The 20,168-nt window shown below is 37.9% G+C and overlaps 1 protein-coding gene across 13 annotated transcripts in view; it reads right to left on the reverse strand.

Annotated features, from left to right (window-relative positions):
• CDH12 (cadherin 12) overlaps nucleotides 1-20,168 on the reverse strand; it is a 564,885-nt gene that overhangs the window by 187,622 nt on the left and 357,095 nt on the right. Inside the window, exon 5 of one of the 13 annotated variants that reach the window (XM_066992495.1) lies at nucleotides 14,288-14,408. The exons of the other annotated variants lie outside the window; for them this stretch is intronic. The gene's annotated coding sequence lies outside the window, so the exon portion shown is untranslated. The remainder of the gene's footprint in view (nucleotides 1-14,287; nucleotides 14,409-20,168) is intronic. 13 annotated transcript variants of the gene reach the window in all.

Genomic DNA, 20,168 nt, shown 5'->3' on the forward strand with positions numbered 1-20,168 from the left:
AGTTGCTTCTGGACTGCACTGTGCTGAACAACAGGTCTGTAATCAAGCTCCTGTCTTTGCTCCAAGAGCACCTAAAATGTTATTAAGAGTGGTCTCTAGGATTTATGCAAAATCTCACATCTTCCCTTCCCTTCCCTTCCCTTCCCTTCCCTTCCCTTCCCTTCCCTTCCCTTCCCTTCCCTTCCCTTCCCTATCAAAAAGTGTATATATAGTATTTGCTCATTATTCAAAATTCTTAATTCTTAAATAAGAGAAATATAATTTCTCTTTTCAGCCTCTTCTTCAGGGAAAGAAGAACCCTCAGTTACATGAATTGTGGGGAGGGTTGGAGTCTTGCTTTTATCTTTGAACTCTTAAGAATTTTGTGTCCCCTAAAATGTAGTAAAAACAGTCTCTTGACAAATCCAGGTGTTTTGCCAAGACACTATTACAAGCTGTCAGTCTTTCTCCAGTTTATTAACTTACACATGTAGTTCAGATTTTTTATTAACATGGGAAAAACTGCCACTATATATGATGAAATTTTCTTCTTACTCCCTTGTCACCTGCTTCGTGACTATTTAACTATTTCTGATGTGGATGTCCCTAATCTGAAATTAGTAAGTGTCCTCTTTAGCTGTAATATTGATCTGGTGCTGCTCAACAGAAATTTTTCTTTTTTCAAATTGTTCCCCTTTTTCAACCTCTGAACAACACTTTCTCTCACAAAGCAGTAGTCTTTACAGTTTTTACAGTGCTTCCATCTTTTTTTCCAGATAGGCTTTTATTTACTCATGTCTGTAGACTTAACACTAGTTTTTATATTTCCAATTTTGAACTGCGCATGCACTTCTTCAGGCATTTGGTCTGGGGTTGTTGTTGGCGTTCTGAATTCAGCTGCTGGTTTCGTAGCCAGCATCTTCATCTTCTGAGAAATATATAACAAATCTCATGGCTAGGTGTGTATAACATGATTATGCACAAAATAGATACCCTGTTGTCTCTAAAATTTAAATCTAATGCATGTTAGTCAAATGAAGACTAAATAAAGACTCAATGTCATTTGAGGCCAAATTTCTATATGTGAGATTTCTATACTCAGAATGTAAAAGCAACTCGCTGATCAGTGTTCTGCATTCCCCACAACAGGAAGGAAGTACCTCTGCTACTCCATTCTGTTTGTTCATTAGCCCAAATAGCAATCTTGAGGTTTTATTTTGGTGCAGAGTGTTTCCAATGTGAGCAAGCATGGTACCATCACAAAAATAACACCATTGTGACCTGGAGCAAGGAACAAGAGGTAGGAAATTTTGAAATCCAAGCTGGTCACTCTGGTCATATATTTAATAAGTCTAGGTACTGTCTCAAAGTGTCTTGCTTATTCTTTTGTATCTCTTCCATATATTTATTGATACATTTTAATTGGCTACAGTCCTCAGTCCCCTCAGCCTTGTAGTCATTTATCTCAGGATGGAACTAAACATGACATTTTTCAGGTTATTCAGTAGATGTAGTACATCAGACTGATGCATGGACACTAAAAGCAACTTCAGTTGAGATTGCTTTTCTACCTCAGAAGGCTGTAGCAAGATAGCCTAGGCTAATGCTACCTTTAGTATACTATGACGCAGAAGTTACACAAATTCAAATAATTTATTGTTAGTAGATTATAATTTTCATTCTGCTTTAAATTTCTAGTGAAGACTACTAGTCTCAAGACAGGTACAGATGGAAGAGAACACAGATTTCCACATGGCTCCTTTTTTATCTCATGTCCCTGTGGTAAGAATTTACATTGTGTTTTTTGAGCAGTATCATAAGACAGCAGCTCTCTAAATCCGTTTTTTCAGTTTTGCACACAGTGCTATACATATTGAAAAGTGACCTAGTTTTTTATTAGTCTGTAAAGTTACAGATCATAAATCAGATTATTTATAACCAGCTAGACTACACTTGAAAATGTTTATGAGTGTACATTAGTACAAAGGTAACATTGAAAAAAAAATAAAAAAAAAAAGAAGGAGCTCTGGATTTAACTATACGTAGATAAAATAAGGACATTCAAATTTCAATTGAAGGTGTAAGATTTACTTGATGTACGCTACTTAACTATGCAGTCCCTGGCTGGATTATTCTTTCAGACATTTTTTTCATGTCTTGTGATGTTTCCCCATCATTGATATTAGATTCCTGTGCAAAATTCTACGCAGACCTTCATATGGCTAAGGAAGCCACACTGCCTCTTATGCTAATACTCAAGAACATATTTCCTGATCTTTTACTTGACCAGTAGACTAACATCGTAAGACCAAAACTAAGTTGCCCAGTTCCTCACATGATGTAGCTAGAGCATACTAGAGATGACTTATGTACTTACATGACTGAATGCAAAAAAAAAGGCACAATATGAAATGATGTAATTACACACATGGGATGCCATCACAGAACTGAATGTGAAACTTCCACGTCAGACATACTTTTAGTCATGTGAGAGGCAAGATGATGAAAGAAGACATAGTAGAAAAGGCCATAAGGAGCAGACTAATTGTGACTGCTCTTTCTGGTGGTATACAGCTCACTCATAAAAACAACAGATAACTGTCTAGCTAGTCTGAAAAACTAAAGTCAACCATCATTCGTTCTTCCCTGAGCCACGGATCTCTGTACCTGACACATATTTCTGTATCAATATTGTCATTACTGATAAGAAAAGTGCTCATAACTAGTGAAGTTCTTTCATCAGAAAATGCTGCCTTGGTGGAACACCTACTCTTCAATGTATCCTGAAAGAACTTTCTGAGAAAGAGATAAAACTTCAGTAATGCACAGAAAAAGACTCAACAAACAAAACAATTCAGACAGCACTAACCAATGGAGAAATGTGGAAATCACTATTAAGAATTCAAATTTATCACCTTAGCATCACTAAAAATTGGTTTAAACTCATGAGGCTGCCTACACACCTTCAAATAATATATAACATTGCAATAGTCCCTCCCTGAAAAAGTTAAGCACAAAAACATTTTGATAGTTTTCTTATTTTTTCCGCTCCATGTTTTTTCTCCTTTATAACAGATTTTCTTTGTACATCACTGTCAAACAAATCTTCATCTCTTCTATAATTATGCTTCATAACTATTTTTAACTTGGCTTTTCCATAGTATCTAACTCTTTTGATGAATTATACTGTGTACATTGGAGTAGTCCAGCAATATTATCTAAAGCTAATTAATTACCAATGCTCATTTTACAAAGTTTCAGTAAACTAGCATTTATTTTTTCTGTAACAGAATGTACCATTCAAATAATTTACCTCCTCTCAGTACCAAGCTTTGTTGGTGCAACAGCCTTTGCTTTTAACCAAATGTTTTTGTGTCTTTTTCTATTGTTTTATTACAAAACAAACAAACAAACAAAACCTCTCAGTTTTCAGTAAACATCTGAAATTTAAATGACATTAAAAACAAAACAAAACAAAAAAAAAAAACAGAAAATGGATTAGATTTGTGCTTTCGTATTATACAACTATTTGGCTGTATGAATGTTGTAACAGTCTTACTTGAAAGCCTGATGGAGTATTTGGAGCTGAAAATAGAGCTATAAGTCATTCAAAATTTAATTTCCCCTAGATTTGCAGTGAAACCTCAGCTTTGAGCTATGGCATCTACGTCAGAACAAACTGGCCCTTCTTAATGTAACTGTGCTTCAGACACATGCTTCCTTCACTGAAAAAGGTACAAGGGATATTTGGATCTCTGGTACAGGCTTGCAATGATTAATTAATAAACTGAAAGTGACAGAGTGCTTTGAAGAATGCAGGTATGACAAACAGGTATCAACCAACATGCTACACCTCTGGTTCAGCCAAGTGCTCATGTCCCAGGCCCAGCCTCAAGCAGGTGAGCAGCTCCATGGATGTGCGCCAGCCTTTCGCAGCAGGCTGGCACAGTGGGGCGCAGCGGGGCAACAGAGTGCTGCTCCAAAAGCACAGGCTTGCCACGGCTTTGTTCCCATTAGGGACAAGCCAAGACCTGTGTGGTGGTGGCAGCCGCAGATGATCAGGGCACAGTGGGCCTGGAGAGCGGGATGGAGGGCTGACATCAGTCACCCTGAGGCTTGCGGGCCCAGAGTCCTTTCCCTATGAACATCCTGCCAGGCAGAAGGGCTGCTCTCTCTCACCACTCTTCCCTGTCTAAATCTCTGTTTGTTTGTTTTTTTGCTGTACCTGTAAAAGGCAGCTTTAGAAATGCACAGGTAGACAGATGAATCCATCACATGCACAGCCAAGAGATCCGATGCTCTGCACATAGTTGCTCACGTATTAAAATCTACAAAAACTATGAAATTTCTCTGCCTAGGCACTAAGGTAGCTGCAGTTAAAGCAAAGAAACAAAAGTTTAATGTGGCAATATTCAATTCTGTAGCACTGAAAACAAGGTTTCTGTATTTTAGATAAAAAAAACTAGTAAAGGTAAAGCAAATTAAGCCCCAGCATACATATAAAGGAGTGAGGACCTGGGGATCATGTTGAAAAAAAAGGGGGGGGGGGGGGGGGGGGAGGGGGGACAAACAAACAAACAAAAAAAAACGGAGAGAGCAAATAGGGAGCAAAAGAAGGGAGGGAAGGAAAATCCCCCTCCTGGAGCACCAGACTGTGAAGCTCCCAGCAGAACAGGAAAGGCCATTCTGCCTCATGCCTGGGGAGAGCGTGCCCACAAGGAAGACAGGACCCCGAGTTTCCAGTGCCCTGACTACAGGCCTGGTTTTGGAGCCAGTGCCGTGACAACACAGGGCTTGTGCTGACTCCAGGCCAAGGGGTGGAAGTCTAATAAAATCACTTCAAGCAAATGCCTACTATCAGCCTCAAATGAGGCCTGCAGCGAGACTTTGAGAGAGCTTCGTGCATTCCTAGTCCTTCAAAAAAAATATCTTCACCAAAATGACTAGATTTCCACTGGTTCCACCACAATACCATTCTGGAATTGAACATCCTGCTTTACTTTTCAAATGCCTGGTCTCCATTCCTGTCTGATATATGTGAGACCATAACTCACCATACTGCTGGTGGAGTCCTGGCTTGTCATACAGTTTAGGTTAGCCCATAAAGAATTATTAAAAATATCCTTCAAGCATCACAGTACTTCAAATTAGTCAGAAAATCTATCAAATCAAAACAACCCCAACAAAATAAAAAAGCTACAGTAGAAGTTATTGCACTTTCTCAGGAACGAATACAATCCAACAGTTAGTAAGAACTAAAAAACATTTTCTTCTTCTCTCTCTCTTTCTGAAAGTAGGGAAAACACTCAAGAAAATTCCTATGTAGGTAGAAATTTTCAGACGTGCACCAGTTGCTCCTTTTTACTGATCACCCTTCTAAGCAGGTGAAATCAGTGCAAGAATTCAGCCATCTGAACCATAGAGTCAATTACAAACCTAATTTCAAGTTGAGCAATGACCCATAATGTTATTGTGAAGGTTTTGTGATAACTCTTTCCTTAATTCATGTTCCTCATATCATAATATAGCTTTGAACTTTCAAACTTTGTATGACATTCTGGTATACAGAAGTTGTCTTGTCCACCTTTTTCATATGAGATACTAAAGAATAAAAAGATCAACTATGTAACTTGTAGATGTTTAAGTATCTAAGTGTAGGCAGTCCAAATTATATCTCTTACGGAAAACTGGGTATTAAAAATGACATCCTCACAATGAAGTCCCTTTTAGACTGATGAAAAGAAAGATATCTTGGCTCCTACGCCATATGCCAATCACAAGCTAAATTATCCTGTTCATTGTTATTTTTGTGGTATTTCTTTTTAATAAAAAGTGCGAAAGGAGTAATGTCCAAAGAAGAATAACCCTATCATTTACAAAGCTCTAAGAAGTAGCAGGAAATTCAGCTGCTAATGAACACCTATAACCTTAACTGTATCTATGAAAAAAATTGCTTTGCCTGACTAAATATTACTTTGAGAAAAAATGCAAACTAACAGTAAAAAAAGATGACATCTTCAAAAATATTGCAACCAAAAGATATAATTCCACAAATGGAGTTTATATGAACATATTTTTTGTACTACCTATAGGAAGACTGAAGCTTATCTGCTTTTGTGTGAGCAGAAGGGGTTGATGAATCTGATTGCAGAATGGCAATTTAAGCATTAGTATAAGATTAGGAAGTGATATAACTTTCAGTGACTCTAAAACAATATACACTATACAGTCCATAAAAACAAACAAACAAACAAACAAAAACTCTAAACCCCTCTCTCCTGTCTTCCTAAGGGTCTCATTTAAAAGTATAACAAATTATTAAGCCTGTCACATGTCTTTAAATCTATCTAAATAATCCACCTCCATTTTAACACAACCAACCATAAATGTTACATTCTTGAATTTTTCGTTTTCAATGGCGTCAGCTTCAACAATTGCCACCCCTCAGTTGTTTTCTCTTACTGTTCTCCTCTTCATACCCTTCAGATGACAGAAAAATAGCATTACTATGGATGCATAGGAACGACTACAAAACATTCTGCAACTCATCTTGTTAGCAGCATGTTCTTCTTGTACCTGCACAAATGCTTAGATGAGCCAGCACTGAACAACAATGCAACAGTCCTGTTCTATCTCAAAAAATCAATTTACAATCTCCCACATGAATCTCTCTTATTCTGCTTTTGTTTGTCCTTGTTTTCTCCTTATTAAAGGAAAATTGCAAAAGCCACATTTTTGTCACTGATTTTTTTTGGTCAATTAATGAAGCATGCATATTTGTTTTATTTGTTTTCAGAGATAAGGTTAAGGGATGTAATTTTAATAAATTATATGAGTAATTGGATGTGAATCATATTTCTTCAGAACCTACAGCACATTCAGTTTTGCCTGACTTAAATTCCTAATAGAAGACAGGTTTCTATGTATGTATATAGTCAATTTTTCATGAACAGAATTAGAATACAAGAAAGAGACTATATAATAGAAAGGAAAAAACGTTATCCTCCAAAAACATGGAGAGTAGTATTTATTTTCATATCCTTTTTTTTTTTTTTTCCAAACAAGGTAGCAGAGAAAGGACTTATCTGTGTCTTAATAGTTTAACTTAGCTTTAACTCTCATCTGCCTTCTAATTCACAGGCAAAGCTAGCTCCACCATAGACTTTCTGTAAGCATAAATGGAAATCTGCAGAAGCTGGCTACAGGCAGCCTTCTGAAATACACTAGCACAGACTGGGAACTAGCTAAAACCATCCCTAAAGTAGGAAGTGTAGGAAGATGCTGACATCCCATCAGCCCAGCACATACGTTTAATCAGAAGAAATGCTCCTGAGATGTCCCCAGGGCAGGAGGAGCCATGTCCCATGCCTGGGGGTTCTGCAGCACAGACAATCCCTTACTCACAAAGCAAATTGAACTATCACAAGTCTCTTCTTTGTCTTAAATAATTCATCTTCTTTTTAATTCTTAGGCTTTAATTACTTTGTCAGTCTTTTTCCTCTGCCTCAAAAACCAGTGACTAGCTGAGCTTGTATTCATACAACAATACCCTGTCACTTCTTGTTCTCTGTCTCATTCTAGCTCCTGGTAAACCTGAACTACTTTAAAGATCTGTGCTGTAACCCACAACCATGACACATGTGCAGTGAATACATACTACAAAAAATGCAATTTTAATTGGTGCTCATCTGAGCACTTTCCATGACACTGAAATATTTAAGGAGCTCCACTTCTCTTATGTTTGTGCATATGGAGTTGTCTTCTAATACACTTCTAGGAGTAACTGGCTAGAAGTTTATTTATTCATTTTAGTTAGCAAGAAAAATATTTTCTATTAGGTGTGTGTTTAAATAAAAATTACCCAAATGCAAAGGAATTTTTATATTGGACTGTACTGTACTGTACTCAATCTGTACTGTTGTGTGTAATTTTCATAGTGTGATACCATGTTAACATTTGTCATGCTTTACTACATAAGTTTGATTTTTTAAAAATAAGCACCTGTTTATGCCACACATCTGTTCTGCTTGTACTTTCACAGACATTAAGCAAAAAAAAAATAGTCTTTTCTTATTTAAGGCTATTTCATACATGAATTCATTTTTTGTCTTTTCATTGGCAGAAAACATTTTAAACTGCTGTAGAAAAGTAACTGCTATTCCTTTTTGGCTCATGTACTATCAAGGCAATTACTGACTATGCTTCAAGTCCATAATCTTCACCTGTTACCATACAAAGGTGTTAACTTCATTTTTTTTAAGTGATCAAGGTAGACAGTGACCTCCTCCAGTGACCATAAAGTATGATACAGAACAAAACTATGTTTTAAAGGCTCTGTTTTTATGCAAACACAATGTTATTACTTCTGTTCATTCATTGGAGTTTGTCCCCTTTGTATAGTAATACAAGGCAAACAAAATAACTCTGTTCTTAAGCTTAATTCTATTGAAGAACTCAAGATCTCAAACCTTTCAAAAACTGTCTGGATGACTTGGTGAAGCTGTATAACAAATTAGATCTTTTCAACTTACAAGCTAGGCTAAGTTAAAGGAAGCAGGGAAGTGAAGAGGTATCACTTTATGATACATATTTTCTCATCAGAGACTCATGAAAGGCCTCATTCCCTCATTGTCAAGTTCAGAGTTATGTTTCCAGGGTATGGTAATTGCCAAACAGTAAAGCCTACCTGAAGGCACCAGTAAAGGAAACGAGACCTTGACTATACCTGCCCAACCTGAACTAATTATGGGACTGTGCTATGTGCTACAAAAACAAACCAAGTGCTGATAATTGTAATGGAGGGGCTTACCCCAAAGCTCTGGTCTACACTACTGTGCCCTGCTCTCTGCCCTGCTCTAATGATTAGGTAGACACAGAAGAGAAACAGAGAAGCACAGACGAATTCTTACCAACTTAGCACTGAGTTAACACACGGGCAATAGGAAATCAGAAGGTGATAATAACACAGGTAATAAAAGCCAGATGCCTTTTATAGAGAAAGTAAAAGAAACTGGCCTGGCGTGATGTGACCAAAGCAGCCATTGGTGACTTACACCAACCGGGTTGGAAAGCAATAAACAGTGAAAACAACAATCCCTCATGGACAACATCTATGCACAGAGATCCCATTTTACTTAATAAATTCATTTTACATTATATGCCACTGAGTGGTTTAGTTCTGTCCTTGCAAGAACCTCACCCATGACAGCTAATCTAAAATATCCAGTTCTTTAATTCCCCATCATGGTTCGGTTTTCCACTGGGATACTAGGCTTAGGCAGTCAGTAGCTTACCTAGAGTCTCTCCACCTTATGCTTAGGAGAACAGAGAGGCATATAGTCATTTTTTGCAGCCTTCCACCAAGGAGTGTCTAACCCAGAACAAATCCCAAGCTTTCTAAGCTTTCCACTGTACCTACTGCAGCCATTCAGGTACTAGCATCACCAAAAATCTGCTACTGGTGTGTTTCATTACTTATGAATCAATCCTTACTTACCAGCTTTTACAATTCAGACAGTCCAGGCCAGCCTCTCCCAGTGGTCCTCTTTGTAAAGACCCCAGACCTGGAGAACAAACTCCCTCAAGGCACCAGCCTTTGTACTGTGCACCTCCTTCCCTATCCCAGTGTAGCTCAGGCTGTTAGGAATGCTAATTAAGCTCCTACTGTCTGATAACATATGCATGGCACTATTTTTACAGTATTATACAAATATTTAAAATGTTTTGACAGACTGTGTTCTGAGAACACTTAACTGAATATCAAATGACTAAATCACAGGAGTTCTTTTGATGACAGTACAACTGATATGCTGTAGCACAGGCACATGCTCAGATACAGTAAATGGATATTTATAGTTTGCAAAATTGTGAAAATGACATTAAGCAATTCAATATAAACCAATGTTTCAATGTTCTGGGAGGTTGAAACTTCACAGCATTCTTGATTTTGGTATTTTCCCTACTTCTCAAATGCCTTCTTATGCCTCAAAACACAGGCTTATAAATCTGAATTTGTACGTAGATACAGTAAAAAGCCAATAGCAGCTAAAAAATACTACCTGCCTCCCAGCTTACAAGAAAGAGGATATACTGCTTTATCTATTTACCACTGTAAGGTACAAGAAAAGTTACGTTATTAACCTTTTTCCCCTTTGGTCTTTCTCTAAATTATTGAAACACTTAACATAATGTTTTGTTGCTGTTGCAGAAAACAAACCAAACTGAACCTGAACATTTAGCTTTAGAGGTCTCTTCTCCCATCCATGTATGCACATACCCTCTATTAGCATTAATGAGAATTACCCATGCATATGGATGAGAGATCAGACCCCTTAATTTGTTTAGATGAGACCAATTTTAATCAGTGTGAGCTAATGCATAATTTTGTAACATGCTTGTGTGGCTGGTGAGTGAACATGTTTGAGGTTTTCATTTTACATTCCAGAAGCTCCTGTGTAGGCTAAGAATTTTGAAACAGAAAAACATCAAAATATTAGTCAAGAATATTATTCTCATGGTTCTTGTTCCCTGACATAAAGAAGGGGAGCCAAAGTGACATTGAATGACCTTGTAAAAGCAAACCAGGGCAGAGAGCGAGTGTTAAATGCCAGAAGCATGATTTCACATTGAATCCCTATCATTAAAAAATAAAAAATAAAAACTCCTACAGCCATCACTGGGTTCTGTTATAATAAAAGACATTACTCTTGTCTATTAAACACAGGTCAGTAAACTTCTATTTCTAGTGAAGCTTCAAAATTTGCATTACCTCCTAACCTCACAGCAACCTTATACTAAACTTGGTAAACATGTTTATTCAAACAGAACAAGCATCAAGAAAAAATATTTAAATGCATTACACAAATAACACCAAAACACATCACAGAAGGTGAGATCAAAGACCTGCTCAGGGAGAATCTTACGATACTCTGACCTCTGTTCTAAAATCAGCTTCAATCTGAAAAAAACAACTCCATTTTTCATGTCAGATGCACTATCTTACCACTCTTTCATTTTTTACTGGTAATCATGTTTTCTAACTCACTTCCATCGATCCTGTTCAATAGAGATCAGACTTTTTGGTGGGATGTGTAACTATGAAGGCATATCCTGTTTCTGTAGATAAAAAGAATGTGTAGATAAGAAGAAAGACAGATACAGAAATATTTTTGGAAGGAGTATTCACACGATCTCCTCAAATTGAAGGCGTATTTCTGTGGGTAAAGGACAATAATTTGCACCTGTAAAAATGTATCCATGAAAGAGACCAACAGTATAGACCCATTTTGAAGATGATGATCTACAGACATGATTAGGCCTTTCTCTTAATCTTCCCTTTGACATTTCACATTACTGGATGTTCAAATGAGCTCTTTGACAAATGTCATTTGTAGTTTTAAAAATAGTTTTTAAGCATTCGCTTGTGCCTTCCGAGGTTCTGGATGAAGCCAAGAGTAACTTGTGCAGATCACCTTAACTAAAGGACAGTGTATCACATCCCACAATTAGCCAGTCTGAAAAGTACACAGAAGATTTAAAAGTGTATAAGAAGTTAAATAATTCTAAAAATATCTTTGTGTTAGGGTTTTTCTCTCTAGCTCCCGCAAGGAACTAAGAGCTTTTGCTACTGAATGCTGTACAAGGCCAGCAGGAACAACCCAGTAACTGACAGAGCCACACAATGCTTCAGTTTCAAGAGGTGGTATTTTTAGCACATCAAGTGACGGAAAAGTGAGCAATCCACCTGGAAAGGTGAATTATTCCACCCCACTATGTTGCAGCACTCACAGTATCTCAGCAGGAAAGGGTAGAGTGCAAAATGTAGTAAGCACACGGGTAGGCATACACACTATGCTTTGTATGTATAAAATTCCCTGTACTTGAAGATTTGAAATTTAAGATGCAGGCTTAGGAGAATTTAAGAAAGGAATCATGAGCATGTGGCAAAAAGCATGTTATAAATGAGTTTATAAATGAGTTATCACATGAGTTTTAAAGAAGGGTACATTTTCTTATATACACACCTTAAAAAAAGAAAAAAAAAGTCCTTTTCTGAACAACTTGGTTTCAGTTGTGCTCTGTTGCTTCAAACAAAGTATTTTTCATTTTTATACCTTTGGAAAGTTAAAAAGGTCTTCAGCTGATTAGTACATATTTTTTTTCTAAATCTTTAAGAACCTGTACAGAGTGCATTCACTTTTGTGTGAAATTTTAAAAATGTATTTTTACAAAAATATACAAGGTTAATAACCCACGGAATTTTACTTAGAGCTTAGTTTTCATCTGTTTTATTCACACTACTCTAAATTATTTAGGGCTGGGCCCATTGCTCTGTATCTTAGTTTAACCATAATTGCAAAGAACTTATTAAGATAATAAAGGTAGTACAGTTCCCCAATGAAAATAAGAAAGAAAAAAAAATCAGCTCGAAAGGTTTAAAAAAAATTATTTTGCTTACAATCAAAGTGTATAGATGTATCTTATAATTAATAAGCAATCCACTGAGCAAAAACACCAAAAAAAAATCATAAGCATTGCCGCCTCTCCACAGAGATATCACAAACAGGGCAAAACTAGTGATTATATTTTTGTAAGTTCTGAGAAGAGTCTTACTCCTTTCCCATCAATTTCTATAAATGCCTTAATCACCAGGCTTAGGTAGATCAATTAAATATTCTCACTCATGGAAAGAATTGATTGAACAGATCTCATACTTGATGCAAAGGAAATACGTCGCACAGAACCAATTTTTCCTTCCTTCTTTCCTTTCTTCCTTCCTTCCTTCCATCTAACCATCAGCATTTGAAAAATTTTGTATGTATTTGTAAACTAAGTTAAATTTTATATGTATTTGTGAGCTACAATTAAGGACTTCAAGTTCTAGAAGCTGGGAACACTTCTATAAAATCATTTTTGTGAAGTTTAAAGGAGGGAATGAGGGCCTAGGAAGAACTTTGCCACAGAACTGCTGTCAACTGGCAGAGAACTGTAAGAGCACCAAACAGGGCTAATGGGGAAAAAAAAAAGAAAAGAGAGGTTGCATCCTTCTGAATCCTGGATTTTTCTTCACTCTCTCCAGAAACCTCTTACTGATTAGCTAATATCCCAAAACAAAAGCGAAAAAATATGAATGCACATATAGTGAAAATCATAGCAGCTCACACAGTCTAGAAATACAATTCCATAAATGTATTTACAATGGTCTTAAGCAAATTGAGTTAAATTCAGTTAGATTGATAAAAAATAACTGTCTAAATTCTTAGCCAAAATTCGTGTTGATGTTCTGCATAGTCATTGCCTTTTCAAGCTGCTCCTTTCTACAGCAAACATTGTAAGATATCAAAAATTAATTTTATGGCTTTGACTATTTTTGTCTTGAATTTTACAACTATTTCACATGGGTTAATTTTATTATAAATTTTGTGAAGAAAAAGACTAAAACACCAAAGGAAAACAAAACAAAACAAAACAAAACAAAACAAAACACTGATGAAAAGAAGTATTTAGTGCTCACAATTGTAAACCCACTTCAGAGAAAGGTGCAGCTGCTCACCACCCACTAGATTCATGCTGTGATGGCACAAGACAGAAAAGGAAATCTGTTGAAACCCTTTCTTTCTCTTTCAACAGAGAACCTGTTTTTTTTTTTGAGAGCTGCTCCAATTCAAAACAGTGAACTGAAAAACTAGCCAATTCCATGCCCGCCTGTGACTTCTTACTAGCAAATCACTTTGTGTGTCTTTAAATTAAGCATGTCAGTAGTCTTACTGTACTCAATACCACTAGTCACATGCTTAAATTGGTTTGGAAACTTTTTTAGATAAGAAGTTTTGAGTATTACAACTCCTCTCGTATTTCTTCACCTGTGAATTACTTAACATTCTCATGCCATACATACAACAGCATAAATATTAGTTTATGAACAATTATATAGCTATGAATCATGATAACTGAAAACCCTAATTTTTATATGAAAGAATCAGAATCAATTTCATTTAAGGCAATTATGGATAAAATATGGAAATAAAGTTATTTCTGATGCTAGAAACTTTCTAAATTTGCATCTGAACACAGCTTCATTTGTGGGATCTACGAGTTCTCAATTCTCATGTATTACTACTTCCAAAACTATATACCACTAACTCTTCTGAATTGCATTTGCTATTCAAGCATAGTTTCACACACACAAGCACACCACACAAATACAAAGCTCTGTTGATACTAACTGAAAATTTTCAGAATCTTCCATCAGAATATAATAAGGATAGATGGTGAACTAAAACTTAAATGCTACCTATAGCTTTCATACCTCTGACAGAACCTGCTGCTTCCCAGGTAACTGCTTTCCATGGCTGTCACTTAATTGTGCATGAATGCATAGAATTAATTTCTGGGGTTCTGTTATTTCCAGTGGCTTCAGTTCCTGTGGCCTAGAAGATGGATGGATATCATAAGAGTTCTTCTACCTACTTTCACCAAAGTTTTGAAAAAAAAAAAAAAGGAATCTCAAATCTACCGAAATAATTGACTAGAGCAAGTTTTAAACTCTATCATCTATATCTTTCACCATGATAGTTCAATGTCTTTTAAAGCCTGAAATGCAAATGAAATACAAGATGAAACTCAAGAGGAAACACTTCTGGTAACCAGAAATCAAAGAACTGTTTTTTGTTGTTTTGTTGTTATTGACAATGTTTCTTTAATGATAGAATAACTTCAATCAATATTTATCTACCTGATTGTATTTTGTCCCTTGACATAAGTTCTTGTTTGGACACAATAGCTTGGACAAATCAAAATTTTCGAATTCTATTATAGATTTGACAATCTCCAGGCAATCTGTAGATATTCAAATGTGTACAAAACTAATTATAATAGCAGCAATCTTTTTATTGGTTAGTTGTGTTGATTTATTGCTACTTTGCTAGGTGTCATTCAGGTCCACATGTAGACAAAAAACAACAACAACAACAACAAAACTAAATCCAAATTCAAGAATCAGAAAAATCAAACAGAAAACTCTGAGACATTTGGCTAGCTAGCCTGAAAATGTGTCCTCTATTCAGGGTTGGTTTCTGAGACCCTGCTTGGACTCCAAATGTTCAACATTATCTTCAGAAAGAGGAAGCAGTGCAGTCCATACTTTTCACAGCAGTACTTCCTCTCTTCACATTTCTCTTAGCTATCTAGCCTTTCCCATTTTGTGACACCTCTAACAAAAACTCTCTGTTAAACTCTGAAAAACTGATAGGTCCTGAATTATCAATCCAAAAGGCAGCTGGAAGGAATGATATGGCATTTCTCACATAGGGAAAACTTATTTTTTTCTTTCTCTTTTTCAGATGAAGTATTCCAAAACTACATGGGCAACTGGAATGGTTTTAAATTCAGAAGGAGAAAGTCCTAATTCGTTCTCTTAACTTTTGCTTATGAAATCCTACAGTTCTCTGAACAAATTTTTGGATATGGGTCTGATCCTGCTCATGCTCCATTGAGATCATGTGGGAAGCTGATGAAGCATAAGGCATTAAGCAGGCTTAGCATAAAGCTTAGCTGGTGAATAAAATAAAAAGAATGAGTTTTGGTATTCTTTGTGTATTCCTTTAAGATGGAAGATATGGGAATACAGCATATGACTTGAGTCAAGTCGAAGAGGCATTGAGGGTGATTTCATAGAACTTTTCTGCTTGTCTTTCCAACTCTGAACTCAACTGTCACCACTTTCATAGGATAAGCTTCAGCTTTTGGTATTTTCTTTTTTGGTAGTGGTATTGCAAATGTTATTACAATGTAAGTAGTGATTTTAATTATCAGATTAAGAGATTCAGGCTTCCCCTGAAAATATCGTCATACTGTACTTAAAATACAGCTTTCCAAGGTATACAAAGATCACTTCAGCTCCATTGCTATTGTCTGAAATAGGCAGCAACTGAAACAGTTGTTTCATACAGTCTTTTATTTTATATTCCTTAAGGATGGGTGATCCAAGGTGATGACAATGTTTGACTTGAATTTTGAAAGTTAGAATACACTAAGGCAATTCACATCAACTTAATGCTAGTAACATCAAAACCAGCATATTATCCTACATTTCCCATTGTTTTTACTTTCAACTATGTACGTCTCACAGAATTCTGCTCTTGTGGTTAAGTGGGAATCATTTTCTGGCTATTTGCAAGACAGAGTTTGTGCAGTGTGCATAGAAGTGACATACACAGTTGTTTTATTAAGAACCTTAGTCATCTCTTTCTTTCTCAATGTAGTCAGAAGAAAGAAAATTATCACTGACAAGAAATACCAGGATGACAGAGAGCTTCTGTTGCATCAAAATAAGGGAACATTATGGAATTTCAAGTTTAGCATGTATAAAATGCAGGGAAAAAAAAAAAAAAAGACTTAAAGGTGGGTAGCATAAAGGAGTATGGGCATAAATCGGCATGGATTTGTAACTTAATTACTTCAATTTAATTAATTATTCTGATGACTGCTTAATTCATTTACAGAATTTCATATAAAATTAATGGAGGAATAATACTAGATTATTTTCTGGTTTCATTCATACAGAATTTGTTTATTTTTTATTATGAAAAGGGGAGCCATGAGCTATAATTACTATATTCTCCCTCTTCAATGGTATATTTGCATTTACTCCCACACTGTATTGTTAAAGTGTTTAATAACTGAGGTATGCTTCAGTTCTTCCTACTTGCTGCATTAGTTATTAGAAAACCTGAGTTAGAAGTACTGCCTAAGGGCTTAATCCATCTCACAGGGAAGTCGATAAGAAAACTCTGTTCACATCACTGGGACTTGAATTAGTCCTAAACACACAGCACAGAATCCAGTTGGTAGTATAGTTCTCATGTTCAGTTTATAATTCAAACAGAATTCTTACGAATATGGGACAAGTTAGCAACTGCAATAGGAATAATCTAAGAATATTCTAATTTATTTTGAAGTGAAAGTTACTCAAAGCAAGAAGAAGGAGAAGCTAGAAACTAAAGAGATACTATGAATAATGAGGAGTTTTATTAGTAACTACTGAGAGGAAGTTATGTCCAGATATTAATAATATATATATATATATATATATAACATTTGATTACAGTAAGTTATTTCTTTAAATGAAGTTATAAAAATGAAGGTTTTTAAAAAGAGTGGGAAAAACAGATTTGTGTCTGGTTTGCTACTTTTATGATAAGACTCCTTGAAAAAAGGTAAGAAGAAGGTTTTGTGCAATAACTTCACATAATGAAATCAAACCAAGTTATTAAAGTTCCTGCAGATATAGGAAGTAGGTAGGAGAGATAGTCTTGACTTCACATATAGAAAGTTGTAGGGGTATAAAAAGAACCATCAGTGTCCTTCATATAGTGTTCAGAACAACTGTTCTTGACTTTTTAACAGGCAAGAATAGTGCCTGTTTCCTCATGTCTTCTGAAGTATAATATATATTACAGAAAATAAGCACTGTTATTTTCTCCTCTTTGAAACTGAATTGATGCCATCTCATGTCTGATTTGTTCCTGTCCAGACAGAAAACTGGAGAAAAAATTCAACACACCAAAACAAAATTCCAAAAAGAATTTTGCTGGGTTTGACAGGATGACTGGTCTGTATTGCCTTCATAGCCTACTGGACACATCACTTCATGACCCCTAGTCTGTTTTATGTTCACTTTCTGTATTTGAATACAAGGGGAAAACAGACACTAGTGCAGGAGCTGGCAGGGCTCACTGAGAGGGCTTTAAACTAGGTAAGAAGGGGGATGGGGAGGAAATAAGGCTCGTTAGAGGTGTGCCAGGGAGAACAATGTCAGGGTCTGGGGAGCAGGCAATGGCCCAGCTGAAGTGCATCTACACTAATGCACGCAGCATGGGAAACAAACAAGAGGAGCTGGAAGATATTGTGCAGCAGGCAGGCTATGACTTGGTTGCTATCACAGAAACGTGGTGGGACCACTCTCATGACTGGAGTGCTGCAAAGACTGGCTATAGGTTCTTCAGAAGGGACAGGCAGCACAGAAGGGGGGGTGGTGTGGCTCTCTATATTAGAGAGTGTTTTGATGTTGTGGAACTCGAGACTGAGTCTGGGAATGGTAAGGTTGAGTCCCTATGGGTTAGGATCGGTGGGAAGGCCAAAAAGGCAAGCATCCTGGTGGGGGTCTGTTACAGACCGCCAAACCAGGATGAGGAGATGGATGAGGAATTCTACAGGCAGCTGACAAAAGCTGTGAAATCGTCAGCTCTTGTCCTCGTGGGGGACTTCAACTTCCCAGACATATCCTGGAAATGCAATACAGCTCAGAGGAAGCAGTCTAGGAGGTTTCTGGAGAGCATGGAAGATAGCTTCTTGACACAGCTGGTTAGTTAGCCTACCAGGGGAGGTGCCCCGCTGGACCTTCTGTTCACAAACATAGAAGGACTGGTGGGAGATGTGGTGGTCAGGAACTGTCTTGGGCAGAGTGACCACGAAATGGTAGAGTTCTTTATTCTTGGCGAAGTCAGGAGGGGGACCAGTAAAACCTCTGTCTTGGACTTCTGGAGGGCAGACTTTAAGCTGTTCAGGACACTGGTTGGCAGAGTCCCTTGGGAGGCAGTTCTGAAGGGCAGAGGAGTCCAGGAAGGCTGGGCAGTCCTCAAGAAGGAAATCTTAATGGCTCAGGAGCAGTCTGTCCCCACGTGCCCAAAGATGAGCCAGCATGGAAGAAGACCGGCCTGGCTGAACAGAGAGTTGTGGCTAGAGCTTAGGAAAAGAAAGAGGGTTTATAATCTTTGGAAAAGAGGGCAGGCCGCTCAGAAGGATTATAAGGATGTTGTAAGGATGTGTAGGGACAAAATTAGAAAGGCCAAAGCTTATCTGGAACTCATTCTGGCTACTGCTGTTAAAGACAACAGAAAATGTTTTTATACATACATCAACATGAAAAGGAGGACAAAGGAGAATCTCCATCCTTTACTGGATGAGGGGGGAAACTTAGTGACAAGAGATGAGGAAAAGGCTGAGGTGCTTAGTGCCTTCTTTGCCTCAGTCTTTAGTGGCAAGACCAGTTGTTCTCTAGATACCCAGTACCCTGAGCTGGTGGAAGGGGATGGGGAGCAGGATGTGGCCCTCGCTATCCATGAGGAAATGGTTGGCGACCTGCTACAGCACTTAGATGTATGCAAGTCGATGGGGCCGGATGGGATCCACCCAAAGGTGCTGAGAGAACTGGCGGAGGAGCTGGCCAAGCCGCTTTCCATCGTTTATCAGCAGTCCTGGCTATCAGGGGAGATCCTAGTCGACTGGAAGCTAGCAAATGTGCGACGCCCATCTACAAGAAGGGCCAGAAGGTAGACCTGGAAAACTATAGGCCTGTTAGTTTGACCTCTGTGCCAGGTAAGCTCATGGAGCAGATTATCTTGAGTGCCATCATGCGGCACCTGAAGGGCAATCAGGCAATCAGGCCCAGTCAGCATGGGTTTATGAAAGGCAGGTCCTGCTTGACGAACCTGATCTCCTTCTATGACAAAGTGACGCGCTTGGTGGATGAGGGAAAGGCTGTGGATGTGGTCTACGTTGATTTCAGTAAGGCTTTTGACACCGTTTCCTACAGCATTCTCCTCGAGAAACTGACTGCTCTTGGCTTGGACTGGTGTACACTTCATTGGGTTAGAAACTGGCTGGGTAGCCGGGCCCAAAGAGTTGTGGTGAATGGAGTTAAACCCAGTTGGAGGCCGGTCACTAGTGGAGTCCCCCAGGGCTCAGTACTGGGGCCAGTCCTCTTTAATATCTTTATCGATGATCTGGATGAGGGAATCGAGTGCACCCTCAGTAAGTTGGCAGATGACACCAAGTTAGGTGTCTGTGTCGATCTGCTCGAGGGTAGGAAGGCTCTGCAGGAGGATCTGGATAGGCTGGACCGATGGGCTGAGGCCAACTGTATGAAGTTCAACAAGGCCAAGTGCCGGGTCCTGCACCTGGGGCGCAACAACCCCAAGCAGCGCTACAGGCTGGGAGATGAGTGGTTAGAAAGCTGCCTGGCAGAGAAGGACCTGGGAGTATTGGTTGATAGTCGGCTGAATATGAGCCAGCAGTGTGCCCAGGTGGCCAAGAAGGCCAACAGCATCCTGGCTTGGATCAGAAACAGTGTGGCCAGCAGGGCTAGGGAAGTGATTGTGCCCCTGTACTCGGCTCTGGTGAGGCCGCAC

This window comes from Anser cygnoides, chromosome 2 (genome assembly GCF_040182565.1).
Source record: "Anser cygnoides isolate HZ-2024a breed goose chromosome 2, Taihu_goose_T2T_genome, whole genome shotgun sequence".
NCBI classification, from domain to species: Eukaryota; Metazoa; Chordata; class Aves; order Anseriformes; family Anatidae; genus Anser; species Anser cygnoides.